The 11,760-nt window shown below is 33.3% G+C and overlaps 1 long non-coding RNA gene across 1 annotated transcript; it reads left to right on the top strand.

Annotated features, from left to right (window-relative positions):
- The first annotated feature begins 7,506 nt into the window (after positions 1-7,506).
- Positions 7,507-8,213, top strand: LOC137000896 (uncharacterized). The gene is made up of 2 exons (XR_010891065.1): positions 7,507-7,612; positions 7,725-8,213. It is a non-coding gene; the product is annotated as an uncharacterized lncRNA (long non-coding RNA).
- Positions 8,214-11,760: the final 3,547 nt, after the last annotated feature.

Below are 11,760 nucleotides of genomic sequence, written 5' to 3'. Positions count from 1 at the left end.
CACTGACGAAGAGATCGAAATACAAGCCCCACACGTCGATATTAAGCCTATAGAAGATAAGGTAAAAGCACAGATCTTAACCACCGAAAAATGCGAGGAGGGGGATACAGTACCTTTATCGCGTATTGAAAAAATAAAGAAATAGATAAGAACCGAGCATATAAATTGTGAAGAAGAAAAAGCAATATTGGCAATCTGCGAGGAATACAGTGACATATTCCATTTGGACGGAGAACCCCTGACCTGCACCGAGGTACTGCAACACGAGATCGTAACTCAAGCCGGTACGGCACCCGCGAATACGCGACCGTATAGATTACTGGAGAAGCATAAGGCCGAAGTTAAGGGGGGATTCTAGTCTAGAGGTTTGGAAAAATCAAAAAAAATTTTTTTTTTTTTGCAAGTATTTGCAAGTATATAGAATAAGTGGCTAAAAGGATTTTTCCCGATTCGAAAAACTAACATGAGTTTAGAGCCTAGAAAGCAGGACTCCCCTAAGTAAAGTAAAGAAGTTAAAAAAACTTTAAACGCGTTTTTCGCGAAACCGCTTCTTTTTAACTGGTACCCACGATATCTCAAAATCCATTTTTCCGATCATTCTCAAATTTTACACACATCTTTAGCACATGTGTGGCTATGGTTGGAACTAGAATCTTTTTGAAATATGGTTTTTTGTAAATTTTACAATACTTTAAAGTTGAAAAAAAGTCGCAAAATTCGATACCTTACTTTCAAAAGCGCACAACTTCCGTAAATTTTAACATTTTATAAAAATTCTAGTTCAAGCGAAAGCCAAACTCTTATATTTTAAGAATCTCTTTGAATTTTTTGTTTTAGATCACTACAACGGCCGGAATCATGGGCACCGTTTATCACTTTTTTTTTTAATGGGTTAGAAAAACCATATGTACCGCGCTTCTTTATTTATATTTTAAAATAAAAAAATTTTGAAAGATACTTGAAAGGTGCACTAATATGTAAAAAAAATCCCCATCTCAAAAAATTCCGTAACTTTCCCACAAAAAAATCGCAAAGATAACCTAAAAATCGGGCCTTTAGACTAGAATCCCCCCTTAATAGACAGGTACAGGAAAGGTTAAGAAACGATATCGTACGTTCGAGCTCGAGTCTATGGAACGTACCACCTTTGGTGGTACCGAAGAAAACAGACGCTTCGGGTAAATCCGAAAATGCGAGTCGTGGTCAATTTCCGAAAATTAAATGATTTAACAATCGGAGACTCTTTTCCACTGCTAAACATAACAGATATTTTGGACCAACTAGAAAATTCGAAATATTTTACTACGCTAGATTTGGCATCAAACTATCATCAAATACCCATGGCAGACAAAGATAAGCAAAAAACGGCTTTTTCAACGCCCTACGGGCATTATGAATTTAATCGGATGCCGTTCGGACTAAAGAATGCCCCGACAACATTTCAAAGATTAATGAATACTATTCTAGCGGGCATACAAGGAATACGATGTCTGGTTTATTTAGACGACATCGTGATATACGGCGCTAGCCTAAAAAACCACAACCGGCGACTATTAGAAGTATTACAAAAAATACGTGACAATAATCTGAAACTACAGCCAGACAAGTGTGAGTTTCTTAGAAAAGAAGTGGGCAAATATTTAGGGCACATAATTATCGAACACGGAATTATGCCTGACCCTGGAAAAATCCAGGCCGTGAAAAATTTTCCTACGCCAAAACGAGTTAAGGATGTGCAATCATTCATAGGATTGGCGGGCTATTATAGACGATTTATCGAGAATTTTTCAAAAATAGTCAAACCACTCACAAAATTGACTAAGAAGGGAATAAAATTCGAGTGGACACAAGAGCAGCAAGGAACTTTCGACAATCTAAAAGAGAAATTAATTACCGCCCCCGTCTTGCAGTATCCGAATTTCAACGATGAATTTATACTAACTACCAACGCATCGGATTTTGCGATAGGAGCTATCTTGTCGCAAGGAGCGATAGAACAAGATCGTCCAGTAGCTTATGCAGAATTTTTTCTCGCGCGGAGCAAAATTATAACACGACGGAAAAAGAACTACTCGCGATAGTATGGGCGATCAAACATTTTCGATCGTACCTATACGGAACCAAATTTAAAATTGTCACCGACTATAAACCGTTAATTTCGTTGTTTAACGTGACCGATCCCGGATCTCGTTTAATTAGATGGAAACTAAAACTGGAAGAGTACGACTATAAAATCGTACACAAAGTCGGAAAGTACAATACAAATGCTGACGCACTAAGTCGTAACGTCGCTCACGACATACACATAATCGACGAGGAGAAAGAGAGTGACGAGGAGGAAGAAGAAAGAGATAGCGAAAAGGAGATAAAAAAGTACACGGAGGAAGAGAAGCAGCAAATACTATATGAGTATCATAATGTACCGATAGGCGGGCATCAAAGCGTGCAACGCACCATTAATCGAATCTGTCTACCCCACTATTGGAGTGGGTTAACAAAAGAACGGTACATTGTCAAATGCGAGCATTGCCAAAAGAATAAATTAAAACGGCGAAGTAAAACGCCAATGATTATTACCGATACTCCGGATAGGCCATTCGAAAAATGCGCACTAGATAGAACCGTTAACCGTAACTCTAACCGGAAACAAATACGTACTAACATTCCAAGACCATTTCACGAAACTAAGCAAGGCAATGCCCATCGAAAATCAGGATACAGTAGCGAAGGCATTCGTTATAAAGATAATTCTGGAATACGAAGTACCTGATAAAATTCTCACCGACCAGGGAACGAATTTTATGAGCGAAGTGTTTAAGAGCACTTGCAAACTGCTAAAAATCGAGAAGATTCGTACAAGCGCGTATCACCCGGAAAGTAATGGCGCGCTCGAAAGATTGCATAGGACACTAGCGGAGTACTTGCGACATTACATAAACGAAGATCGGACCGATTGGGACGAATGACTGCCCTACGCGATGTTCACATACAATACTACACCACATACAGCGTCAGGTTATACGACGTTTGTACTGTTGTACGGACACCAGGTTACGCTCCCTACACTGCAAATCCAAGTGTGTAATAAGTACACACATATATGTGTAAAATAACACATTTATGTGTGTAATTTAGTTTGGCGTGTAAAAATAACACACTATACTGTGTAAAAAAATAAATTTATACATTTAAACGTATAGTTTAACACGTTTTGCTGTGTATAATATGATATATAATATTAAATGTGGAAACGTGTACTTCTAAATAATTCAAATGTGTAAAAAGCACACACATAAAATAACTGTACACATTTAGATCTTCTTACACACGAGTTTCATGTGCAATTATGAGAAAATGTTTATTAGGTTAGGAAGAAAATTCTTAGCGTTTTTTAAATAGTTGAGCAAAAACACTACGGATTTTCTACTTAAATCTATAATATCTCGTTTATAATGTTCTCTATAATTAAAGAACACTGAATCTTCTAAATATTAATTACACAAATAACATGAATTTATAATACAATAAGTTTATTATTGCATACATTTATTATTACATTATTTGGATAATTACATTTAGAAAAAGATATTTTATCCATAAAATTCAATACGTTCATGATTTATCAACGGTACATATTTTCTATTTTTTGTTTGAAAAGATGAAAGTGGATAAGGAAACATTAAATCTTTGACATTTTTCACGAAATTTTGTACATTGCAAATTTGCGTAACTTTATATGAATTTATTGTAAAGTCAAAATATTCAGTTTGCAATGTTGAAATAACTAATAAGATTTCTTTGTTAAAAATAAATATTTCATCCACTTCTCCAAATACTGGTAAATCATCTTCATCACATTCAAGCAAAATTATACTTTTACAATGATATGTGCTGCCATGCACTATTACTTTTGGTGATCGCATTATTTGGCAAGTCAGCCATTCAGATTCATTAATAATTCTATGAAATATTTTTGCATAAGGCAAATTACACAGAAGGACAGATACTCCAAGTGCTATATAATCCCCTTCATAGAGAAATTTTTTTGAATCGGTACCAGGATATGAAACTAACATGGAACATAGGCGTGACTGATGTCTGTATGACATTGTAAGAGCCATATTTTTGAAATTACGCACAATCGGCACAAGTGATTTAAAATATGCATGACATGCTTCAAATCTAAAGCACCACTGTTGTCTTGGTGGTCCAAACAATTTGATGTATCTTGGAACATGAATTAAAAAGTGAAACTTTGGTACAATGGAATCTGGATATAAATTAATAAATCGTGTAATGTATACTTCAATCATTCGACTCAATAATTCAATTGATTCTTCGTGTATCTCATAAGCAAGACAAACATTCATGATTTGCAATAGCATAATATAATAATTTATGTGCTCAATGAGATGTGGATTTTCACATTGTATCCAATTTGCAATTAACAAAGGCAACATGTGTGCTAGAGTGAATATTTGTGCTGCACTTTGTCGTAAGCTACCATCAACAAGATGATCACGAAGAATTAGAGCAGGTTTATCTTTCTTAAAATGACCATAATCAAAATGAATAATACGTTTATTGAATTGTTCAAGTGTAAACAACTGCAGTTCAAAAATGCAATACTTTAATAAACGACGAATGGCAATTTCTACAGGGCCTTCGATGAGAATATGCATACAATCTTGAGGCAGACATAGTGTCACATCTACATTAGGACTTTGCAACAGAGGACTCTTATTCATCACTCCATATGTTTTTTGCCAAAATTTTTTCGCTGCCTTTGTTAATGTACAGTCAGTTACAATTTCGATATGATTGTTGTGAATTGTCTTATTACGAATCATAAAACTATCATCACGAAAATGATTTTTATACTCTTCAGATGTCGTCAAACAGGAACGACAAAACCGATAAGCTGAAACCGATTCTTTAAAGCCACCTAGTAATGCAGCAGCAGGAGTATCTCCTGCGCAAAATAATAATGAGCCTTTAAAATTCTTTGTTTCTGTTCCAACGTTTATAGTAATACCCTCATTTTCTAATTTTACAATATCTTTTATAAATGGCTCTAAAACTTTCTTCAAAGCTCCTGGTTTTTTCAAATATTCTGTTTTTAAAATCGCATATAATTGAATGGCATTCTTTGACGATCTAAATTCAGGATATATGTTCCCTAATGTCCAGTAAAATACTGACAATTTTTGACTCTTTGAGGCTGCACCCAAAGGATTGGCAATACCGAGATCATCATAATAAACAATTACAGCTAACGCATTATTATGATTGCGAAAAAAGTCATTCTCTCGATAGTAACTTCCATCCAATACTGTCCGATAGATTCCCGATTTATGTGGCTTTGGATTCTCGATATTTGATCTGATTTCATCGTTTTCCAACAAATTTTTCAAATTTTTGAAAAAAGGCACGATGTAAGCATCACAAGTAGTTTCACAAATCTCTGTTACTTTTCCAATGGAACGTTTCTTCTTTTTCCAAACAAGCTTTGTATCAAGTATATATTTTTCTGCTGATACCATATTAAATTTTTGTATTAATATTTTATCTAGGGCTTTTTTCGATTGGACAGATGAAAATAGTGAGGATGGTGGATGTTTCTCAGTATATATCTTCTTAATATCTTGAAAATTCACTAAATTTGTATCAGAATCCATTGTGTTTTGAATTTCTTGCTGAAAAAATGATATAAATATTGAGTTTTATCTAGAAATATATAAAAGAAATAGATCATTCAAGATAATAATTATAACCAACTACTATAATCGCTGAATACATGTCCAATAAATGAGTTATTGTATCCATGATGTGCTCAATAGCCGTATGAGACATTTTACATTTTTCTCGAATGTTTACAAGAAAATGTGCGACGTGCCATTGTAAACGTTCTGTAGCTGTTTCTAATGTTGGTTCTTGACTTTCATCTAAGTGACAAAAATTAAAAACATATAGAATGATACTAAAATATTTAAATCTCTAATAATTCTCAAAGCTAAAGATATAATAATAGTAATCACAATAACAATCATTGAAATAAGAGTAAGCATTTTCAATATCTTGTATATAATTTATTAATTTAATGTGAAGAAGCTATTCTTGATATTATGTTAATATAAAAATAATGATAAATAATAATTAATCAAATTATGGAGATTTCAAAGTTACATTTCTTACCTTCAAATGATTCATCATGTATTATACTGGCATGACTTAACTGATTTTCATCTTCAATTTGCTGGGTTACCTCATTTAAAGTGGGAGATGCAGTAGGATGTTTTCTAAATAAATGCTGGCGAAAAGATTTCCATTTCTTAAATGTAGCACCGCAACCAGGTTGAACACATGTAATCCTGAAGTATGGGTCTTGTTTATGATTGCGAATGTAATGTTGCATTAATCGATAATACGAAATACATTTGAACAAACACATGTCACACTGAAATGTATTTCCATTCTCATAATTTTCCATCTTTATATAGAATTGGTATTGTATACGAGAATTTTCGCTAAATTTTAATAATTATGTACGATTTCCAAGCGCGTGCGCGAAAAAACCATTTCGTTTAGCAACAGTTGATTGTGGCATCGGACTTCGATTGTTTCATCAATTGTTTCGACTGGGCGTAAATCGTGTGTGGATCGTACGTTGTACAAAATATCACAGATTTCAATATCACAGAAATATCACAGAGGAAATTCATTATTCGCAAATTTTAAGAAAAAATCGATTAGATTGACAATGGAAAAAAAAGTATATTGTTTAATTGAAGGCCGTTGCAAATGCATTAAGTTTATGCCTGAAGAAAACACATCAGAAATTGAGATTATCCGACGCAAACTGAAGGAAGCCAGTAAAACTGACAATGTCCTTAATATGATGCTGCAACAAAAAATGATAATTTTACAAAAACCTGATCCAGATCGAGATAACAAGTTGTGTGATTTGGAAGACAACGACGAAGTTGCTGACAAAAGTGAGATTACAGTGCTACTGATACCAGTGCGTGCAAACATTACAACAGAATTAATAGACTCTTTTTCTTCCGTTCATAAAGATAATGAGTCTATCGTAAAAATATTATATACAGAGCCTATTGATGATGGTAATAGTTCGTCTAATCTAGTAGATATTCAACAATCAGCCTGCTACTCGGTAAGTTGTAATAAAATCTTATCATAAAAATCAGATTATATATATTTACTTTTTGCTTATAAATTCAAATTTGGTATAAAATTTAATTAGGATATAAAAGAAGAAAATGAAAAGGAAAAAGTAGATAAGCTTCTAATCGATTGTCCAAGCAGTTCAAAACGATCTAAAACTGAAGACAACATGATACATTCAGTAAAGCCACAAGTGACAGGACCTGGTTCCATTCGTTATCCAATAATTTTACCATCTATTACATCAGATTTGCAAAAAAAATTGGACGATATTGGATTATTAAAGGCTCAGAAGAACTTTATAGCATTCTGGGCTGCACATTTGTCTTATGTGACAAATCAGTGGCCGACAAAGTCGGATTATCAAAATTTTGCTCAAAGTATTGTTGCAGCTTATCCTGCACTTGCAGATATCGGTGGTGGCTGTGTAATATATATACTTATTTTTTCCATCATGACTTTTGCAATCTTCTTTTTGTTATATTTTTAAAATATTTTGTTTCTGTATTTTAAATATATCTATCTTTTCTTTTATATAGACCCTAGTCAAAAGTCAATTAAGTGTTTGGATTAGGAATCATCGGGCGCTAGAAAAACGACAATCTCAAAAGAGAAAGAAAGATGAGGAGGGAGAAATTCCATTTGTAATTGTTCAAGCTAGTATTGCTAAAAATGTTGATCGGTTAGAAAATAATTACATCTTTTACATTAATAAATTTGAGACAAAAAATCATACATAATATAATTAAAAAAATTTTTTTTATAGAGCGACCGATTATGTTACCAACACAGATATACAAAATGCTTTAAAAGAACTAGAGAAAAAATGTGTTGGAAACAAAAACATTTCTCACATGAAGCATCTCCTCAAGATAACAATATCTCATCGAAGGCCATGGATTGATAAAGCGAAACGAATAGTTGACATTGTGCATAAGTATCCTCAATTAAACAATTATGAGCTGGTATGTTTTGTATAACATATATTTATTTATCAAATTCTTAATTGAATATTATTTATTTATATACTTTTTTCTATTATTGTGTACAGATACTTTTGGAATTTTTAGAGTTAAAAAATATTACAGAAAAAGCGCTGTTTGACGAAATTGAAAAAATGATTGAGAAATTGACGAAATATTACTTAATAAAAAAACCAAACCAAACTAATAATAATAAAGTCTTTATCATGCAAAATTTATGTGCTGATCTCACAAAGAGAAACAAAAACTTTCCTGCTTTATTTACTGTAAAAGACGTTAGTATTGATTATATATAGTATTGATTACTGTTATGCTTTTTTTATGAAAAATAATTATTTAATAAAATATTTAACTTTAAACAAATTTGTTCTCAGGTATTGGGAGATATAAATAATTTAACTACAAATGAAGGCGATGCACCTCGTGTAATTATGTACACAGATGGTCAAGATATTATAATTGCCTACTTGATAGCAGATGCTGAAATAAAAATACAAATTCCTCAACCTACAATAGAAAAAATCATCGCTGGATTGTTTGCTTCTTACTATGTGTGGAACAGGAAATTTCCGGCAGCTTATGTAAATGTTTTAAATTTTATAAGTTATGAGCTTTTGAAGTCTCCGCTGCCAACTACTACTACTACTATTCAAAAGTTTATTCGTTCTCGCGATAATATTTTAAAAGATTTAGGCACTATAGATAACTCACAGAATACCTCTTAACTTATGAGTTACCATATTATATATATTATTACTTATTCTTCATTTACCATTAATTTTTTTACCAAAGACTACAATAAAAAATCTAAGTCATTCTTGTGTGTACGATAAGATCATAACAAACAGTATTGTTTTTTTTTGTTTTCTTTTTTTCTATATTATGTGAAAGAATTTGTTTTCAGATGTTCTTTATATATTGTAATTTCACATACATATAACATATAAAAGACATTATATATATATATAATCCAAAGATATTAAATAAATAATTTATAAAAATTAATAACTGTTATTAATTTACAAAATTAATAATAAATAATTAATCAATTAACACATTAAGTTATATATTTAAAATGTGTAATTTTTTGATATTAGAAATACACTTATTGTCGTTATAATTTATAAAAAATTATTATGTTTTTATAAATTATAACGACAATAAGTGACCTATTTCTAATATCAAAAAATACACATTTTAAATATATAATTTAATGTGTAAGCGTGTGAAAAATACGCATTTAACTGTGTAAAATTACACAGATAAAACGTGTAAAAAAATAACACGCGTACAAATGCGTAATAAGTGACTACATGATTTTACACACTTTAAGTGTGTATTTTTTACACACTTGGATTTGCAGTGTACGGCCCTGACATGTCCTCCGAAGCTAACGTACACGTATGATGACTACGTATCCGAGTTCAAAGAAAGATTGCGCGCAGCACACCAGGTAGCGAAAGCAAACATGCAAGAGGAGAAAGCAAAGTCGAAAGAATGCTACGACAAAAAGGCTAATGTAAGCACGTTTAAAGCAGGCGACAAGGTATTGCTGTACGATGAAGCACTGCGCCGTGGACGCTCTAAAAAATTAGAATCTTTATGGAGAGGACCGTATACAATAATTAAACAAAATTCCGACGTGAATTACACTATAAAAGCGGGGAGGAAAAGCATGGTTGTTCATGCAAATCGCTTAAAATTATTTGTGGAACAATAAACACTTACCTCTGCTTCTCCCCCTGCTTCTCCACCCACTTTATCATGTCGTATACGGGAACGCCATGACGAAAAAATCCCCTCAAAAACTGGAGGGCGACTCCCCCTCAAATTCCACCGTCACGTCTATTAGATCCTTGCGGATTGGGAAAGGCTTCCGCGGTAAACGGAGGCAAAACACGCGCCGCGTTTCCGCTCTCCAGTCGGACTCGACAAGAAAAGTCTCATTCATTGTCGCGAGTCGAAGCCGTACTATACAACGCTCCACTTGCTCTTTAACGACCCACCGATAAAAATGCTCATTCATATCTAATATAACTTTATAACCACCTGATAATAGGCATCTAATTCTCTGGGAAGCGCTTGCGACGCAACCTGAGCCAGACCTACCCGTTACCGTGGACCGATTCCAGTCAGACGCGTTCTTAAGGCCATTAAAGCTTCGATGCAAGGTGCAAAGACGAAGTTGAAAGGGTCCGGGCACTGTTATTAATTAAAAGAAATTAGTCAGAGTTTTTTAATAATTTTGTACTCGCATGCAAATTTTTTACAAACAAATACCTCTTCAAACTTTAACCGACATAAATTTCTTGACAATATCCTCTAAATTTAAATCAGTCAAAACATCTTTCTCAATTGATAATATTGTAAAGCTAGATTGGATGTTCTTTCTTGTGTCACATGGTACTTCTTAGATAATTCTTAAGTCTTCTTAACACACTGAATGATCTTTCGACATTCGCTATCTCAATAGGTAATGTTATGAACAATCTTAAAATCAGTTCGACATTAGGAAATATATCCACAAGTTTTTGATCTACTAGATATTCAAGGTATCCCAATGCGCCCCTATCAAAACATGGTTTCTTTTCAGAACAATAAATATCTTTAAATTGCATTATTTCGTTAGGCAAACAGGGCGAAATAAATTTGAATTTTTTACTCAGCTTCGCACAATTCTTTTCTAAATCTTGATTACTACAATTTCTGAAATTTGCTGGATTTTAAAAACCGAAAAGTTCTATAACTCCTTCAAGTCCTTCGATCCGATCTGTCATTTTTATAGCCATTGCATTAAGCGTTACATTTATGATATATACATACATTAACTATAAAATTTCTATTAACATCTTGGATAGGATCATCTCTTGTGCATTTGTCATGAAAGGTTTTTTTTCTTCGACTCCTCTTCTTTTGAAAATGCATTTCTTCTTCATCCATTCCAGACTGGAGCCATTTCGATTGTGCGGTTTGAAATAGATTATCGAAGTAGGTGTCATTTTTCAATGAATACAATTTTTCTTTAGATTGTTTCATGAAGAACACTACTTGAAACAAGTCAATTTTTTTCTTTTGCAATAACTTAGAAGTGATATCGACAATTTGCAAAACGTCGTTCCAAAATATCAAAGTGACTAGAAATTCGAAGCTGAAACTGTTTAATAGCCCTGCAGCTGTAGTGACTTCCTCTTGGTCGTGTTTTGATTCAACAATTTGCTCTAAACAAATAATCACTAACTGGAAATTTTGAAGTATGCATGGGTAGCCTTTGTTTGTGCAGACCATCTAGTACCCGATAAGCTTTTCAGAGTGAGAACTTTTTCTTTTTGCGGAAGTAAAAAGGCTTTGGCTTTTATCCTCTTCGATTTCCGTAAATCCTCGATCATCCATGCAAGTCTCCTTCAGCATAGCCCATCGGCGTTGTGGTGAATGCGCGAAAAATCCATAACATTTTTGGACATTTCCAAAAAAGCTTAAGGTTTGTAGAGGCACATTTTTCTGCCGCATGACTCAATACTAAATTTAATTGATGGAGTGGACAATGCACGTATGGTGCGAAGGCTTGTTGGCTTTCTTGGCTAATAGCTTCCCA

This window comes from Linepithema humile, chromosome 6 (assembly GCF_040581485.1).
Source record: "Linepithema humile isolate Giens D197 chromosome 6, Lhum_UNIL_v1.0, whole genome shotgun sequence".
Lineage (NCBI taxonomy): Eukaryota > Metazoa > Arthropoda > Insecta > Hymenoptera > Formicidae > Linepithema > Linepithema humile.
Note: the sequence above shows the minus strand (reverse complement) of the source record. Positions and strands in the feature narration are given on the sequence as shown.